At 41.0% G+C, this 16,602-nt stretch overlaps 1 long non-coding RNA gene across 1 annotated transcript; it reads left to right on the forward strand.

Moving 5' to 3' along the window:
• The first annotated feature begins 1,689 nt into the window (after positions 1-1,689).
• Positions 1,690-14,475, forward strand: LOC309491892. Its single transcript, XR_014203360.1, has 2 exons — positions 1,690-2,470; positions 14,180-14,475. It is a non-coding gene; the product is annotated as an uncharacterized lncRNA (long non-coding RNA).
• Positions 14,476-16,602: the final 2,127 nt, after the last annotated feature.

A 16,602-nucleotide genomic window follows, 5' to 3' on the forward strand; every position in this document is an offset into this window, starting at 1 on the left:
CAGGTTGTTGTGCTGTGGGAGGAGCCGTGTGAGGTGTTTTTGCAGATCTTAGTTTGGGAGTTTAGAGTTGTGCTGTTTTGAACAAGTGTTGTTTCTTCTGCAGTGTGAACGAGGGAGGTTTGGATCATGGACGATGTTGCTGTGTTCGGAAATGCATGCTTACCATACCACTCATACTATTTCTTCAGTTTACAGTGTGTATGTTGTGCACCGTATGCCCAATATGCATGCAATGTCAGAATACAGTAGATGTCATTGAAATAAACATGCAGTTTATTTAGGTCATGGGTCAATGTTGCATTTTGTTGTTTGTAATGCATACTGTTTAAAATACTTAAAAGTAGAGAGTATATTGTCCTAAAACAGCAACTTACCCATAATGCATATTTTTCCGTAGTGCAAAAGTTGTGAGTGTGTTGCATTTATTTCTCTTTGGTTGCAGTTTGTCGTAGTGCTGCACAATTCTTCTAAATAAATGGGATATTGCAATATGGCTTAGTGCGGTTATCAAATGACAAAGGCTGTGATTTAATTCAATACGTTTATGTGCTGTGTGTTTCAGAGTGAAGTGCAGCACTGTGTTCATTTACATGCAAGCTGCTCATGATCTGGAGCGTCTCAGAGCGACTCGCAGTAAATGCTGCTCCACACAAACTCTGAGTTTCAGTCACATTAACATGTATTTGAAAATGCATCATGCGTCAGCTATCAGTCATCTTCACAAACATGTCATGAGAAGCGCTTCTCAGCAGAAGAGAAGCTTTAAAGGCACACTATGCAGTTTCCGTTTTCTCAAACAGCGCCCCCTAGAGTCGACGTGGAGTACTTGTATTTAACATTACTGTCGTAAACACCACTCACGCAGCGCCGTCTCTGCACTCTTCCGACCGCACGTTCTTCATCGACTCTGCCATGATCCACGTCTGAAATGCGTGCTAGTGTCTTCCACAGAGGCGGCTTCATATGTTGTTGATGTATGTGACGTCGTGCCGTAAAGCAAGTCGTGATTCTCGCGAGAGTTGGCGTCCACCACCTCTCAAACCTGCAGTGCTGGTTTTGCCTATCGGGATGATTACTACTACGAGTTCGTTTACCATCGAAATGATTTCGAAGCTGTTATATTAAGGTACAAATCTTGCAAAGTGTGCCTTTAAAGGGCTTTATGCAGTTTTCAGACAAAAATAAAAGTTCAGTTGTTTTAACATTTGAAAATGAAGAAATTTATTATGAAATTATTAGAAATATTGTAATTCTAAAATTGTAATGTAAAATAAAATGTATGCATTTTTAGGATATTTAACCTTTTTTTTATTACACATTTTTTTTTATAATAAGAATTAATTTAATAATATTAGTAGTAGTAGAAGTAGTAATTATATAAATAATCTATTGATATTATTAAATGGTCATTATTCTTATTATTTAAAAAATATTTTACTGTGAAATATTGCAATAGTAATATTTCTTATTTTGTTTTTATTTAGTAATTTTTCATTTTTATTTAGTAATTATATTAATAATAATAACTTTATTATTATTATTTTATAGCCATATTCATATATAATCACAATTTTGGCCAAACAAGCACAGCAAATCTATTTCTTTTTTAAATCGAAAAGCCCTAGTTTGTGGTTCTTTTTGTTTTTGATTATATTGCAAAAATGTATGTTTTTGTGCATTTTGTCTTGCCGTCCAGTAATAGCATCCGGATCCATTTAGCCCCGGTTTATCTCTGTTGCTATGCAACATGTTTTACTAATTCTCTGTAAGGTCTGTCGCCATAATTTATGCTGAGCCATGAAATTAATCAGCACAGTTAATTCCCGTTTCATCCGACTGGAGTAAGAGAAGACGCTAATGTTTGGTTAATGCCGCCTCAGCCAGACAGACATCTTCATGCATTCAGGCCCCGTGCAGACCAGTGCAACCCAACACCTCACCCAACATCGACACCCAGCCTGTCCCAAACACCTGCCACCCCTTGTGATCTGACTTCATCATAAACGAACCACAATGTCCCTGTCACCTCCCAGTTCCCCGCACCCTTCCACTTAATCGATCAGGAATTTAAGCGTGTCAGAGATGGGAGGGAACGAGATAAATAAAGCTCATGTTGATGCCTTGAAATGTTGTGTACTCGTCTGAGCTTTGTGTGAGAGTTGTTTGTTTTCCATAAGAGCTTTTTACGTAGATGTCGGTCCACTAATAAATCGGATCTGAGGTGGGAACATCCGCAGAGTTCAGGGGCGATGCTCTTAATTTAGTGCCGTAAAGCCGCATCACATCTTACCAGGAAAACCAAGGGCTCGACACTGACTCCTCCAGTGCCTTCCTCTGTTTGGGAGTCTGCCCGTTTGGCAGGACACCGGCTTGCGTTACACACTGGACTTTGGCCTCAGTCTCTACTGGCAGCCGATGATGATGATGATGATGATGAGGAAGAGTGTCTGACGGTCATGTGTTCCCTTAGGTACTCCTTTTCTCCTCTGTTTGGGTTGCACATTTCTTGCTCTGTATTTTTGTCTTGTTTTCCAGTATAAATATATAAACATTCTTAAATCAAGATGCATTTATTTGAGAAGCAAAACGACTTAAGATATTAAGTCTTGTTTTTGTTTTTTTAAATGCATCAAAATTATCAACGCATCAAAAAGTTTATGCCTAAAACAAGAACAAATATCTGCCAATAGATCAAAAAAAAAATCAACCTAATTCAAAGGATAGACTAGTTGTTTATTTTTCTTGCCACATTGAAAGATATATATTTCATGATATGACCTTGTTAATGTATTTGGTCTTGGTGGGATAGATCTGCTACTCTGTTGCTGCTGAGCAAGAACAGAGACTTGCCTGTGCCAACACACACACACACACACACACACACACACACACACACACACACACGACACACTGCCGTGAGCAAGAAAGACAAGCGGCTGCTGCTGTACAAGATAGCGTACATGAGTTACCCGTAGCAGATCTACTGTACACAGGTGGAGCTGGGGGAGGGGGAGGGTTTCTGAAAGCGCGCTGCACCGCTAAAACAAATGCTGAACAAGTATTTGAAGTTTGAGCTGCCATCTCATTGGCTACTGATGCAGCAGGAACCAATCAGCTGTGCCCTATAGAGAATGCTGTGATTGCAAGCAGATTGAGGGTCAAATTGTTTTTTTGAGGGAAGTTTTTCCTTTGAGTTTTCCACGTACAGACGACACTATTGTCAAAACGATTCCCATTCACACGGATCGGCTAAAACGACTGAAAACGCTGTATTCTGCTGCCAGGCCAGTAGATGGCGATGAAACACTATAGACTGAACACGTAATACGCATGTGCATGACATCATCGTCTTCAGAGAGTCACGTCTTCAGGCGCCCAAAATGCTGTTGTCGTGTAAACGAACAGCCAAAATGCATAAAGTTTGAAGTTTTTAGTTGAAAACGGTGTCGCATAAACAGCCCGAGTTCAGGAGCGATCAGACTAGGCCATCTAGAGTTACATGACAGAACTATGTATATTTAATGAGCTCATGTTTAATCTAAATGGCTGCTTTAATTCAGTGCTAGAGCCTGTTGTTGCTGTCATTGTTTCTCTTTGCCTGTCTCCAGACAGTTAATTAAAGTGCGTGCTTAACATCTTCGTCATCATCCCTGCTAATTACACAGTCATTGTTTCGTTGTCGTATGTTTTGGATTAGAGTGATCTTAACTCTATTGACGGTTTGACGCAGGAATGTTACTGCACGTGCAGGGTCACGCTGATGCTGCACTGGCCCTTTAAATCCGTTCTGTGTGTGTGTGTGTGTGTGTGTGTGTGTCAGTCAGCAAGATGAGTCACAAGAAGAGCTGGTTATAGAAGCTGACCTGGACACACAACCTGCTGACGCTCGAGATAAGTGTGTGTGTGTGTTTGCGCAGCGGCTGTTGGTCAGGCAGAGAGGGAAGATTTGATGTGTTGATGATGTCACACATTAGGCTCCTCCTCCTGCACTGCAGCACTGCGTCACACACACACACACACACACACACACACACACACACACACACACACACACACACACACACACACACACCTGCAGGGTTTGTTTACATTCCTGAGGAGCTCATGCACTACTGCAGACACACTTTCATCTGACGAAAACTGTTTTTCTGCATCAGAAATCGATTGGTTCTCACTCTCAGTGATGTCATGCAGGCGTGTAGAGAGAGATCTCAGAGAGAGAGAGATGAGATCAGGCACTTCTCACTCTCAGTGAAGTCACGGAGGCGTGTAGAGAGAGATCTCAGAGAGAGAGAGATGAGATCAGGCACTTCTCACTCTCAGTGATGTCATGCAGGCGTGTAGAGAGAGATCTCAGAGAGAGAGAGATGAGATCAGGCACTTCTCACTCTCAGTGATGTCATGCAGGCGTGTAGAGAGAGATCTCAGAGAGAGAGAGATGAGATCAGGCACAGAAGGACAGGAAAGATGCTCATTTTTTAGCTGTAGAATTGCTAGATGTGTCATGTTCAGTATGTATTGATCTGGAAACACTTTACAATACGGTTCATTAGTTAACATTACTTAACTACATTAGTTAGTGCACTTCTACAGCATTTATGAATCTTTGTTAATGTTAATTTCATCATTTACTTACTAAAATCTTGTCAACATTAGTTAATGCACTGTGAACTAACATGAACAATCAATGAACAGCTTTATTTGTATTAACTAACATTAACAAAGATGAACAAATACTGTAACAAATCTATTGCTCATTGTTGGTTCATGTTTAACTAATGAAGCTTATTGTAAAGTGTTACCACTGATCTCAAAAATAATCTATTTTTCTATCACTGCTATGCTAATGGTGTAATGAGTGGTTTCTTTCTGTCTTGAGTTTAATTACTTAAAGGAACAGCATGCCTCTCTAATCACGTGTCTTGTTGAGGAGGAAGCAAATGCTGCACGTTGAAGTTTAATAATAAGTGTAATGGGTTTGATCACATTCACACCCCAAGTATGAGCAACAAACACCACTAATAAGCACAAACAGCCAAAGTTAAAGCTAGTGTCCAAAAGCCCGTTTGTTTTCAGTGTCTGAACACGATGTCCTGGCGCTCTTGTGATTTACACACACATGCTACTCGTGAGGCCAAATGGTCAAATACTTCAGCAATACACACTGTATGTTTTTGTCATGTCTGACCGTAGTTGTGAAATGCGTGCTCACAGTCACAGGTGGAAACCTGGCATGGAGATGCAGTTGAAATATTTCACATTGGGATATTGTGATTTGGATCAGTTATTGCTAGATGAAGTTGTAATCCGAGCGCCACCTGAATCCCACCATTAATCGGCCTGACCTGATCTCCGTGTGTGCCTCGTGAACCTTTGATAAACTGACCCAAATAGTCCCCAATTTCTCTGCAGTGACGTGGATCTGGTTCCCCCGGGATCAGCGGATGGATGTAGGCCGGATGGGGGAGGAGGCTTTACACACGTACAAATATAAACCCGATACCTCGACTGCAGTCAGCTTGACCTATGAAACTTAGCCAGTGTAATTTGGGTCAGCTGTACAATGTTGCATCGGGTTCGTGACAGATGCCAATAACAGAGTACCAATACCAGCATTTTCTTTTTAGTAATTGCTATAATACTGTTACCTGTATTATGCAATAGTTTTATCTGAACACTGTAAGTGACAATGCAAAAAAATCTGTCAGAATTTATAAAAAAAATATTATAAAACTGTTAATTACAGTTCTCAAATTTGATTGGTCGGACGCCATTTCAGCATTGAACACAGCACATAAACTGTCAAAATAAAAGTTAGATGGTTTGACATTTAAGAATGAAGAAATTAAGTTGTAAATAGTTGCATTGTAATTTTAACTGTTAATTTTAACTTCTTTTTTGTGACAATATATTTCTTTTGTTTAATATTTTTGTTTATTATTAATATTATTATTAATAATAATAATATTATTATTATTAATATTTTATAGTTATATTGAATTGGTCAAAATGGTGTTTTATTTATTATTATTATTATTATTATTAATATTTTATAGTTATATTGAATTGGTCAAAATGGTGTGTTTTATTTATTTATTTATTTATTTATTAGTTAATTATCATTATTATTATTATTATGTTGACTTTATGGATACTAAAAGAGGTTTAAGTTGGTTCTTGTAAAAAGTGTGAATCCAAATTTTTATGTTTATGTTTTTTAATGTTCTGTGCAGATGCATTTCCCCAACAAAATCACTCTAGATTGATTAATTCCTTCCAGAAATAGCAATTAAAATAATTTACTGAAAATTCCTGTATTCTAATCACATTATATGTTGCAGAAAAACAAATTATCACAATGTCATTTTTCCCAATGTTGCGCAGCCCTAAATGGGAATGCTAATGGATATTAAATAACATTCTCCAGGAATGAACTCCTAGTATCAGCCCATTCTCACGCCCATGCTGATATTGTTCGTTTTGTTACAGTAAACAATCTCTGTTTGTTGCTCCGAAAATCAGATCTCTGCGGGAAACTGCCACCTGTAATCTAGTGTTTTTGTGGGCGTATGAACGGACGACTTTTTCTCCCAGCCGCTGAACTGAACAAACAGCGTTCCTATCGGTGTCTGTTATTTCATCCCACAGCGTTACTTGACCTCTCATTCTAGCTCACTCTCTCAGGCCCTTGTTTTCCCTCACCTCACGTGTGAAAGACATGCTCTCTGGGTAAACCACCATAGGAAAGCCTGTCAAATCTAAATCTACATACTGTACTCTAAAGTTCATCACTGAAAGGTGATGTGTGTAATTTCTGCACCGCTGAAGAGTGACACCACACACACCATATCAGGGAGGGGTGTAACGAGACCCTCATGTCACGATTCGATACACATCACGATACTGAACTCACGATACAATATTATTGCGATACTCCAAGACATATGATAAAAGCTTGATTAAAATGCTAAATTTGGTATTACATTGTGGGTGTGAATGAATAGTCTTGGACTTGTGCTGGAAACCCAAAGCACAGGACAATAGCGACACCAGAATAACAATATTCATGATTCTGAAGATGAAAATACAGAATTATTTTAGATGAATATTTGCACTCTTTCACTGACTAGATATATTTAAAATAATGTAGTCCTTTTTACTGATAACATCAGACATTTGGCATTATCAGGACCCACAAATATCCCCCCATTGCATTATTATACATTATATTCAACATTATATAGTAGTTTTAATTTTGGGTGAACTATCCACAATACAAATTGCATTGCAATATATTGTTATACCCCTAATAACTATACATTTTTCAACTATTAGCAGAGACTTCTTTATGTGCAAGTATATTATTGTTGTATCTATTTCAGATTTTAAATGCTGCATAAAACAAAGCAAACTTTTCTTATCATGATATTTTAATATTCTCATTTTGAAGTTCCACTTAAAATAATATAATTATTTTTATTTTCAAGAACAAATGTAATTATTAGTACAGAAACAAGTTTTTTTTTTTTTTTTTGGACTGCTTAGAAGTCAAATGTCGGCTATGTGTGACAATGCAAAAATATGTGAGCCCTTTAACATGAAGAGCACAGTTCAGACGGTCCCTCGTGGGCATTTTAAGATCTCTCTCTCTCTCTCTCTCTCTCTCTTTGTTTATGTCTCTCTCTCTCTCTCTCTCTCTCTCTCTCTCTCTCTCTCTCTCTCTCTCTCTCTCTCTCTCTCTCTCTTTGTTTATGTCTCTCTTTTCTGTCTTGCGTAACATTGAGATGTCAATAATGCTGAAGTGCTGTCGCGCGTCTGGCTAATGCGCTGATAATGAGTCTGACCGATCGATTGTTAATTGCTTACTGTGAGGAAATGTGGCGTGTGCTTGTCATGTTTGCATGCAGGAGGATCATGTGATCCCAGGTGTTGGGAATAAACAGGTTAAAATTGGCTGCAGATTTGTATGTTATGCTAACTGCTAAACCTAGGCTGTGTCTAAAATAGTTTTAACCTTGAACTTTAAGAGGCATCTCAACACCTCAGTGTTCATCTCATCTCAACACCTCTCTGTCCCTGATTTAAGTGTGCAACGAGGGCGTCGCTCCTGGGAAAGTGGATAGATAACACAAGCTGTATTAACTGTCGGTATTCGTGGTGCTCAGGTGCATTAATAACATAAAGTACCTTTCTGAAATAAATAGAATTGCATGCATCTTGTTGAAAATGAACTATATGTGCATTTTCAACAAGATGCATGCAATGCTATTTATTGAGTGCATCCCAAAAAAAAGTTTGGGATGATTGATTGTTACCACACTCCCCTTGTTTAGTCCTCGTTGGCCCGTTCACCTGATCCTCATGCGCTCTGCTCCATATTTGCTCCCTATCTGGTTCATCGTGTGTGTGTGTGTGTGTGTGTGTGTGTGTGTGTGTGTGTGTGTGTGTGTGTGTGTGTGTGTGTGTGTGTGTGTGTGTGTGTGTGTGTGTGTGTGTGTGTGTGTGTGTGTGTGTGTGTGTGTGTGTGTGTGTGTGTTTGGCTTGCGTGTGGGCAGTGGCCATCGAGGTCGCTCTCTAGGTGATCTTGATTTATAGCACTGTGGTTCATTCAGACCTCTGCGCCGTTTGATCAAACACACTTTGAGCATCAGCAGATCTGATGGAGAGATGATTCATAATTGTGGAGAGACTGAGTGTGTGTGTGTGTGTGTGTGTGTGTGTGTGTGTGTGTGTGTGTGTGTGTGTGTGTGTGTGTGTGTGTGTGTGTCACTTGAGTGATTGATGTTATCGTTCCCTCTCTGATCTCTTGCGGTTGTCTTTATAACTGATGGTTTAACATTATGCATGTGTAAGATGTCCTGAAAAAAATCAATACACTGACAGGGCTGGTATAATGCCTTTTCACAAGATGTAAAATAAGTCTCTGATGTCCCCAGAGTGTGTATGTGAAGTTTTAGCTCAAAATACCCCACAGATATTTTTATATAGCATGTTAAAGTTGTTACTGTTTGAAGGTGAGCAAAAAACGCACCGTTTTGTGTCTGTCCCTTTAAATGCAAATGAGCTGCTGCTCCCGGCACAGGGAGTTTTGTGTGTGTGTGTGTTTTACCTCACACACACACACAAACGGCTTAGCTCCAGTCTATTTAACGGATCTTCTATCGCCCTATAATCCATCGCGCTCTTTAAGATCACTAAATTCTAGGGCTGTACTGTCCCAGTCGATTAGTCGATTAATTGGTCGATACGTTCTGGTTCGACCAAAATTCTGATTGGTCGATTTTTTCCGCGTTCATTTCATCAGTTTTGCCGTGTTTATTTAATCAGTTTTGCCGCGCTGAGGCGCGCTCATTTCATCAGGTGGAAAGCACTAACTGCTAATGGGGGTGTTTTTAGAGTACCCTTGTTTCACTGTAACAGTCTGTCTTCAGAACACCCCCCTTGTTTTCACCTTTTTTGGATTAGCCCAACCCAAGAGAGAGCGATAACTATAGAAGGTTTGATGCTGAATATTATTTATTTAATTGTGAGAGTGTTTTAGTCAGTCCTCTTCTAACATGTCAACAACAAAGAAATCGACAGTGTGGCAGCATTTTGTTAAAATTGATAACAGGAAAAAAGTCGAATGCAAAGTTTGCAAGCATCAGTTTTGAGCCTAGGATGCTTTATTTTTCAGTTATGCACTTTATTTCGTTTCTGCTCTTGATCTGGTTTGTTTAATAAATAATCTTTTTTTATTAAAGTGGACGTGCCTTTTGTGTTTATTAAGAGTAAAAGCTTTAAGTTAATAGTCTATTCGTGTCTCAGCTGCGAAGCTGAGCTCATGTTCAGCCTCGCTCGGTGCGAGGACATGAACGGTGAAATGATAGTGTCTGACAGTTATAACTTATTATAACATATGACAAAAATAATTGTCTAAATTATGTTGCATATTCCTCAACAGTTCTTGTGATGATATCACTAGTTGACAACATAGTACTATTTTCGGAAATCATAAGCTATGATATTGCGCAGGTGCACGTGATGCAACGCTGTCAGAGCCGACAGACTCGAGTGTCAGACTCATTTCAGTGCAAAATAATTAGGTCAAAAATGATTTAATATACTGCAAATAGCCTACTAGTTTTTTTTATGTTTATTTATAATTCATTTAGGCGGACAACAAGGCTACCAAGTACTGCACAGTGCGCATCTAATTAATTTAACGTTTTTTTTTTCTACCGTCATTTTTAGTCGATTTTAGTCGATTTTTAGTCGAAAATTTCAGGACTTCAGTCGACCAAGATTTTCTTTGGTTGAATACAGCCCTACTAAATTCAAGGCTTTTGGTCATACCTAGGATATCCAGAACCACCAAAGGAGGGAGAGCATTTTCACATTTGGCTCCAAAACTCTGGAATAGTCTTCCTGATACTGTTCGTTGCTCAGACTCGCTCTCCCAGTTTAAAACTAGATTAAAGTCGCATCTCTTCAGCCAGGCATTCATATAATCCCACAGTTCAAACTACAATCCGGCCTCTAGCTCATAAATGCCAGAGGAGAACTGGCCCCCGACTGAGCCTGGGTTCTCCCAAGGTTTTTTTTCTCCATTAGGTCACCTGATGGAGTTTTAGGACACCATTAGGTCACTTGATGGAGTTTTAGGACACCATTAGGTCACTTGATGGAGTTTTTCGGTTCCTTGCCACTGTTGCCTTTGGCTTGCTCAGTTGGGGATATTTGGGGGATATTTAATTTAATTTTATCAATCAATAAATTCCTCTTGAAACAAACTTTGTTTTATTTTAATTTAATACTGTGAAGCTGCTTTGATACAATCTGTATTGTGAAAAGCGCTATACAAATATACTTGACTTGACTTGACTTGACTTGACATGCACTGGAGATTTCAAAACTTTTAGCCTTTTGTGTTCAAACCGAAGTCAGACAATGATGGAGAGACTCAAGAAGAAGAGACAACATGTAGAAGCAACAGGACATTTCTGAATGATTAGTTGATGAGTTTATGTAGCTTATGTGAAGTTATTTTCTAGTCATTGATTAGCATATTCTGTCATGATAATCTATAAATCACGTTCCCGGGGGCGGGGTTTATGTAAATTCTAGGGTTAGTGATGTCACTAACCCGGGAGGAATGTGGTGTAGTCTCTACCAGCCGTTTGTTGTAGTCCTTAAAAAGCAATTTCTTTAAAAGCAAATCTCTCCCTTTGCTTTGAACTTTAAGCGTTGTAACTTTGCAGATGTTGTTTATGCTCAAACAGCAACATTACACACTAACTAAAGTTAGAAAAGTGAAATCATAATCAACCACCCCTTTAAACAAGCAAGACTTGACAAAAAAAGTGGGAAATAGTTTTCCTGTTCAGTGTGATGTTTAATATCCGACAAACTCTGTCTTTCCATTTAGCCACTTGTTAACACACATCTCAGTCCATTCGTCCGTAATGGTGTTTTGGACGTTTATGAGAAAGTGAGACACTTCAATGTTGTTATATAAGAGTCTCCGCACAGGTGAGGAGGGAATGAATCCCTCGCTTTCCCACCGACAGCTCAAAGTTTTATGTTTATTGATCCCATCACATTCAGACTCTCTGAAACGGTATAGTCCGAGTCAGTTTTCTGCAGGATGGCAGCGGGTTGGATGGCAGCTTTCCTCTGACAGGCCGTTGAGAAGTTTTTCCACAGACAGTGGAACCGAATCCAGCGCGACCCGCTCGGGCCCCTGTTCCCTTCTCACATGACAGGCCCCGTTCACTGCAGACGGTGCGTTTGCCAAAAGCCCCTGAGGAGAGCAGCTCGACACCCTTTCAAGAGCGCTTTGATTGAGGCTGATTCTGTAATACACGCGTTTATTGGCTTATTGCTAATGGCGTGAAGCTCTCAGTGCCAGTTTGGGGAAACTCAACACTGTGTTTGAAATGATGGCTGAGGAATGATGGACGGCAGAGAGTCTCGGCTGGGAGCCCGTTTCAGCCTGTTAGACGTTTTACAAAACTGTCATATATATATTTATTTATTTATTTTATTTTTTGAACGAACAGACTCTGAAGTGTTTATTATGCAGCTCCTGTCACGCTGTCAGATGTTTCTGCACATCGACAGACAGAAGAAACTCTGCAAAACTCCTACTTGAATCCACAGCCTGACAAAGATAATGATGTGAATCTCTAAAAAGAATAAAAATACATGACACACAGAAATACTGGGTAAGAAAAGTCTGTTTTAAATTAGATTTATTACATGCAATGCCTCCTTTGAATTAAGTAAAAAACTGAATTTATTTGGGCTAAATATCTGTTCCTTTTAGATCAAAATGAGTAAAAATAATATATATATATGTGTGTGTGTGTGTGTGTGTGTGTGTGTGTGTGTGTGTGTGTGTGTGTGTGTGTGTGTGTGTGTGTGTGTGTGTGTGTGTGTGTGTGTGTGTGTGTGTGTGTGTGTGTGTGTGTGTGTGTGTGTGTGTGTGTGTGTGTGTGTGTGTGTGTGTGTGTGTGTGTGTGTGTGTGTGTGTGTGTGTGTGTGTGTGTGTGTGTGTATGTATTCCTTATTTTATACACATTAAATTAATACTATAATATTGTGTAATAATTTAAATATTTATTATTAACATTTGTCTTGTTTTGTTTGGTGGATGGAAAATTTAATTTCTGTATTTTATACACATTAAATTAATATCATAATATTGTGTAACAATTTGGATAATATTTATAATAAACATTTATATAAAAAAAATCTAATTTCATATTTTATGCACATTAATTTAATATCATAATATTGTATAATACTTAACATAATATTAATAATAAAACATTTGTCTTGCTTAGTTTGCCAACTTGGATCTATATTAAAAAAAAAAACGCAGCGGTTATTGCAATGCATTTAGTTTCCTAAATTTACTTTAATAAACTAAAGTAAACATCTACATTGTTACTTCTGTAATTATGCTTCTTACTGCTTAGATACATTAAATGTGTCTACATAAGCAGCTCAGTAGGTTTCGGAGCAGATCCTGTGTGTCCCGTTGACTCTGGCTGAGGATGGAGTACGGATTAGATAACCAATCAGCTGGCAGATCAGACATTCGCCCCTGTGACCCCGAGGTGCCACATGGGAATCCTAGTCAGCTGTTCCAAATGTATTATATTTAAATACCCCGCACTTCATTACTACGCTGAACAGAGCTGTAATCTGATAGTATTCGTCTCTCTGATCAGAGTCTCACATGATAAACAAGCCTGCAGGAGCCTGAGATCCAGAACCCTGTTCTGATACAGAGGAAGAGCACAGCGTCACTTATCGACGCCCGGACTGACTGACGGTTTTACTCACTGTTTGTTTTTGGTGTGGCATTCAGGAAATGCTTGTTTCCCTTCCTCTTTGCCTGGTTTCTGAATCCTCAGAGCCGTAAATAGCAGCGTGGTGTAATCAGGAGACTCGGCCCGCACTAACACAATGTGGGCTCTGTTACTCCAGTCTGAACCTTGAGCGAAGTGCATTGTGTTGGGTCTTAAAGAGCCCTCTAGACCCCACATCTCAGTCATGTTAAGAGGGTTATGAAGGGCCACTGCGGAGCTGATTGTTTGCGCACACTTTAATGCTTTGGGCTTTTAGCGGGAATTTCCGTCCTGTCCTGAAACGTGCCATAATTACGGCTGCATTTTTAGCGCTAATCTCTGAAAGCTCCATGCATAATCCCGCCAAATATGTTAATTCTGCTGTTTGTTTGGAGTTGAATTCAAGAACCTCAGGTTAAATTAAAACAAAAAATGAGGAATGTTCTAGAGAAATGCTTCAGGACAACATGCAAGTGCATCATCAATGCATAACACTGCAGTTATTGAACATTTTTTTGAGTGAAGCGGGAAGTAATATGGGGCGGGGCTTAATATGATGGAAACAACCTTAGCATTGAGTCAGTGAGTCACCGCAGAGCATGCTGCTCGCAACACCAAGGTCATGGGTTCAATTCCAAGGGAATGCATGAACTCATCAAATGTAATACCTTGAATGCAATGTAAGTTACTTTGGATAAAAGTGCATAAAAGTACTTGCATTGATGGTCTTAAAAGTACATGCATTTATGGGCATAAAAGTACATGCATATTGTGTGAGACCTTTTTTGTGAATTCAAGTAACACTCTCGCTCTCTCTCTCTCTCTCTCCTTCCCTCTTTCAGATTGATCGGTCACTCCATGGGGATTCTCCGGTGCTCTCCGTCTGGTTTCTCCTGCCCTTCACCCCTCGGCCTGCCCTCCACCCTCTACAGCACCGCCTCTATACAAATCATGAAACTGGTATTAACTGAATGGCAATTGATATGGATTTTTACTGTTTCCAGTAGACAGTAAACACACCTACACACACACACACCAGTACATGCACACACGCACGCACACACACACACACACACACACACACACACACACACACACACTCACTCACTCACTCACTCACTCACTCACTCATACACACTGACATACATCACACCAGCGGGAGTGACCTCATGATAGAGTCATATCCTCCCCTGTCCGACCCAAACCCCCCGACTCGGCCCGTCCCAGGGCTCCTGCAAGAGGCCTTATTCAATTGCCACGTTTCAGGATATATACCTCTCCCTGAGTCCAATCCACGGCTGAGCTCCTCGACGGAAAGGCTTTTTTCTTCCTAGATTTGTGTGTTGTTTGCGTGGAGCCACACGTGACCCGTGCTCCGAGTGCATGCCGACGACAGCGAGGATGGCCCCGCACAACACCGAGGCCGACGCCGTGCAGATGCAGGCCGTGGAGCCGCCCGTGGAGAAACCCGGAGGAGGAGGCGGGGCTAATGGAGTGGGCGGGGCCGGAGGGCGGGGCTTGGAGTGTCAGGAGGGGTCAGTCAGTGAGGTTTCTATAGACCGGATCTCACTGCGCCAGTGGGTGATGCACGGAGCCATCATGTTCGGGCGAGAGTTCTGCTATGCCATGGAGACGGCGCTGGTCACACCTGTGCTGCTGCAGATCGGTGAGACTACTGACCAGAACATTCACATCATAACAAACCAAATCAGATATCGAACACGGCCTGATGCACACATCTGATATTTGTGTGTGTGTGTGTGTGTGAGTGAAGTAAGTTTTACTTATTCTGCAGACATTTTTGTGATGATGGGTAGGTTTAGGGGTCATTTTAGTGTATGTTTGTGTGTGATGGGCAGATTTAGGGGTATGGTTAGTGTGTGTGTGTGTGATGGGCAGGTTTAGGGGTAGTGTGTGTGTGTGTGTGTTGGGCAGGTTTAGGGGTAGGGTTAGTGTGTGTGTGTGTGTGTGATGGGTAGGTTTAGGGGTAGGGTTAGTGTGTGTGTGTGTGTGTGTGATGGGTAGGTTTAGGGGTAGGGTTAGTGTGTGTGTGTGTGTGTGATGGGCAGGTTTAGGGGTAGTGTGTGTGTGTGTGTGTGTGTGTGTGTGTGTGTGTGTGTGTGTGTGTGTGTGTGTGATGGGCAGGTTTAGGGGTCGTGTGTGTGTGTGTGTGTGTTGGGCAGGTTTAGGGGTAGGGTTAGTGTGTGTGTGTGTTTGTGTGTGTGTGATGGGTAGGTTTAGGGGTAGGGTTAGTGTGTGTGTGTGTGTGTGTGTGTGTGTGTGTGTGTGTGTGTGTGTGTGTGATGGGTAGGTTTAGGGGTAGGGTTAGTGTGTGTGTGTGTGTGTGTGTGTGTGTGTGTGTGTGATGGGTAGGTTTAGGGGTAGGGTTAGTGTGTGTGTGTGTGATGGGTAGGTTTAGGGGTATGGTTAGTGTGTGTGTGTGATGGGTAGGTTTAGGGGTCGGGTTAGTGTGTGTGTGATGGGCAGGTTTAGGGGTAGTGTGTGTGTGTGTGTGTGTGTGTGTGTGTGTGTGTGTGTGTGTGTGTGTGATGGGCAGGTTTAGGGGTAGTGTGTGTGTGTGTGTGTTGGGCAGGTTTAGGGGTAGGGTTAGTGTGTGTGTGTGTGATGGGTAGGTTTAGGGGTAGGGTTAGTGTGTGTGTGTGTGTGTGTGTGATGGGTAGGTTTAGGGGTAGGGTTAGTGTGTGTGTGTGTGTGATGGGTAGGTTTAGGGTTAGTGTGTGTGTGTGTGATGGGTAGGTTTAGGGGTCGGGTTAAGGCCAATTTATACTTCTGCGTCGAGTGTACGCCGTAGTGTACGTCGTAGGCTACGCACGTAGGCGACGCCGTCGTGAGCATTTATACTTCTGCGAATGTCTGTGTTGCTCTGCAGTTACACCGCCGAAATGCTAGTTGGCGCGGGTGGGTTTTAATGTTCCAGTTCCACTGTGTTTACATTCCTCGCGGCTGTTTTGAGTTTAGGTTTCTACGAGCAATGGCGACTGAAGGACAGGAGTCATACAGATGGCTGTATTTCCGCACTTCTTCAAGCAATCTCTCGGTCACTTGGTCTATTTCCATGGCTCTTCACTGATCTTCGGAATTTAAAAATGGCGGGCGGGCGGTGCAGAGTGCAGAAGATCATTCCGGAAATGCGTAGGAGGAAACGCGATGCTATCCAGCCGACCAATCACAGATCTTGCGGTCCACGTCGCCGCGACGCGTAGTTACATTTTTGAGGAGGTGCGCGTCAGGGTACGGCGAAGGG

Source organism: Leuciscus leuciscus (genome assembly GCF_965113295.1).
Source record: "Leuciscus leuciscus genome assembly, contig: HAP1_SCAFFOLD_681, whole genome shotgun sequence".
In the NCBI taxonomy this organism is placed as follows: Eukaryota; Metazoa; Chordata; class Actinopteri; order Cypriniformes; family Leuciscidae; genus Leuciscus; species Leuciscus leuciscus.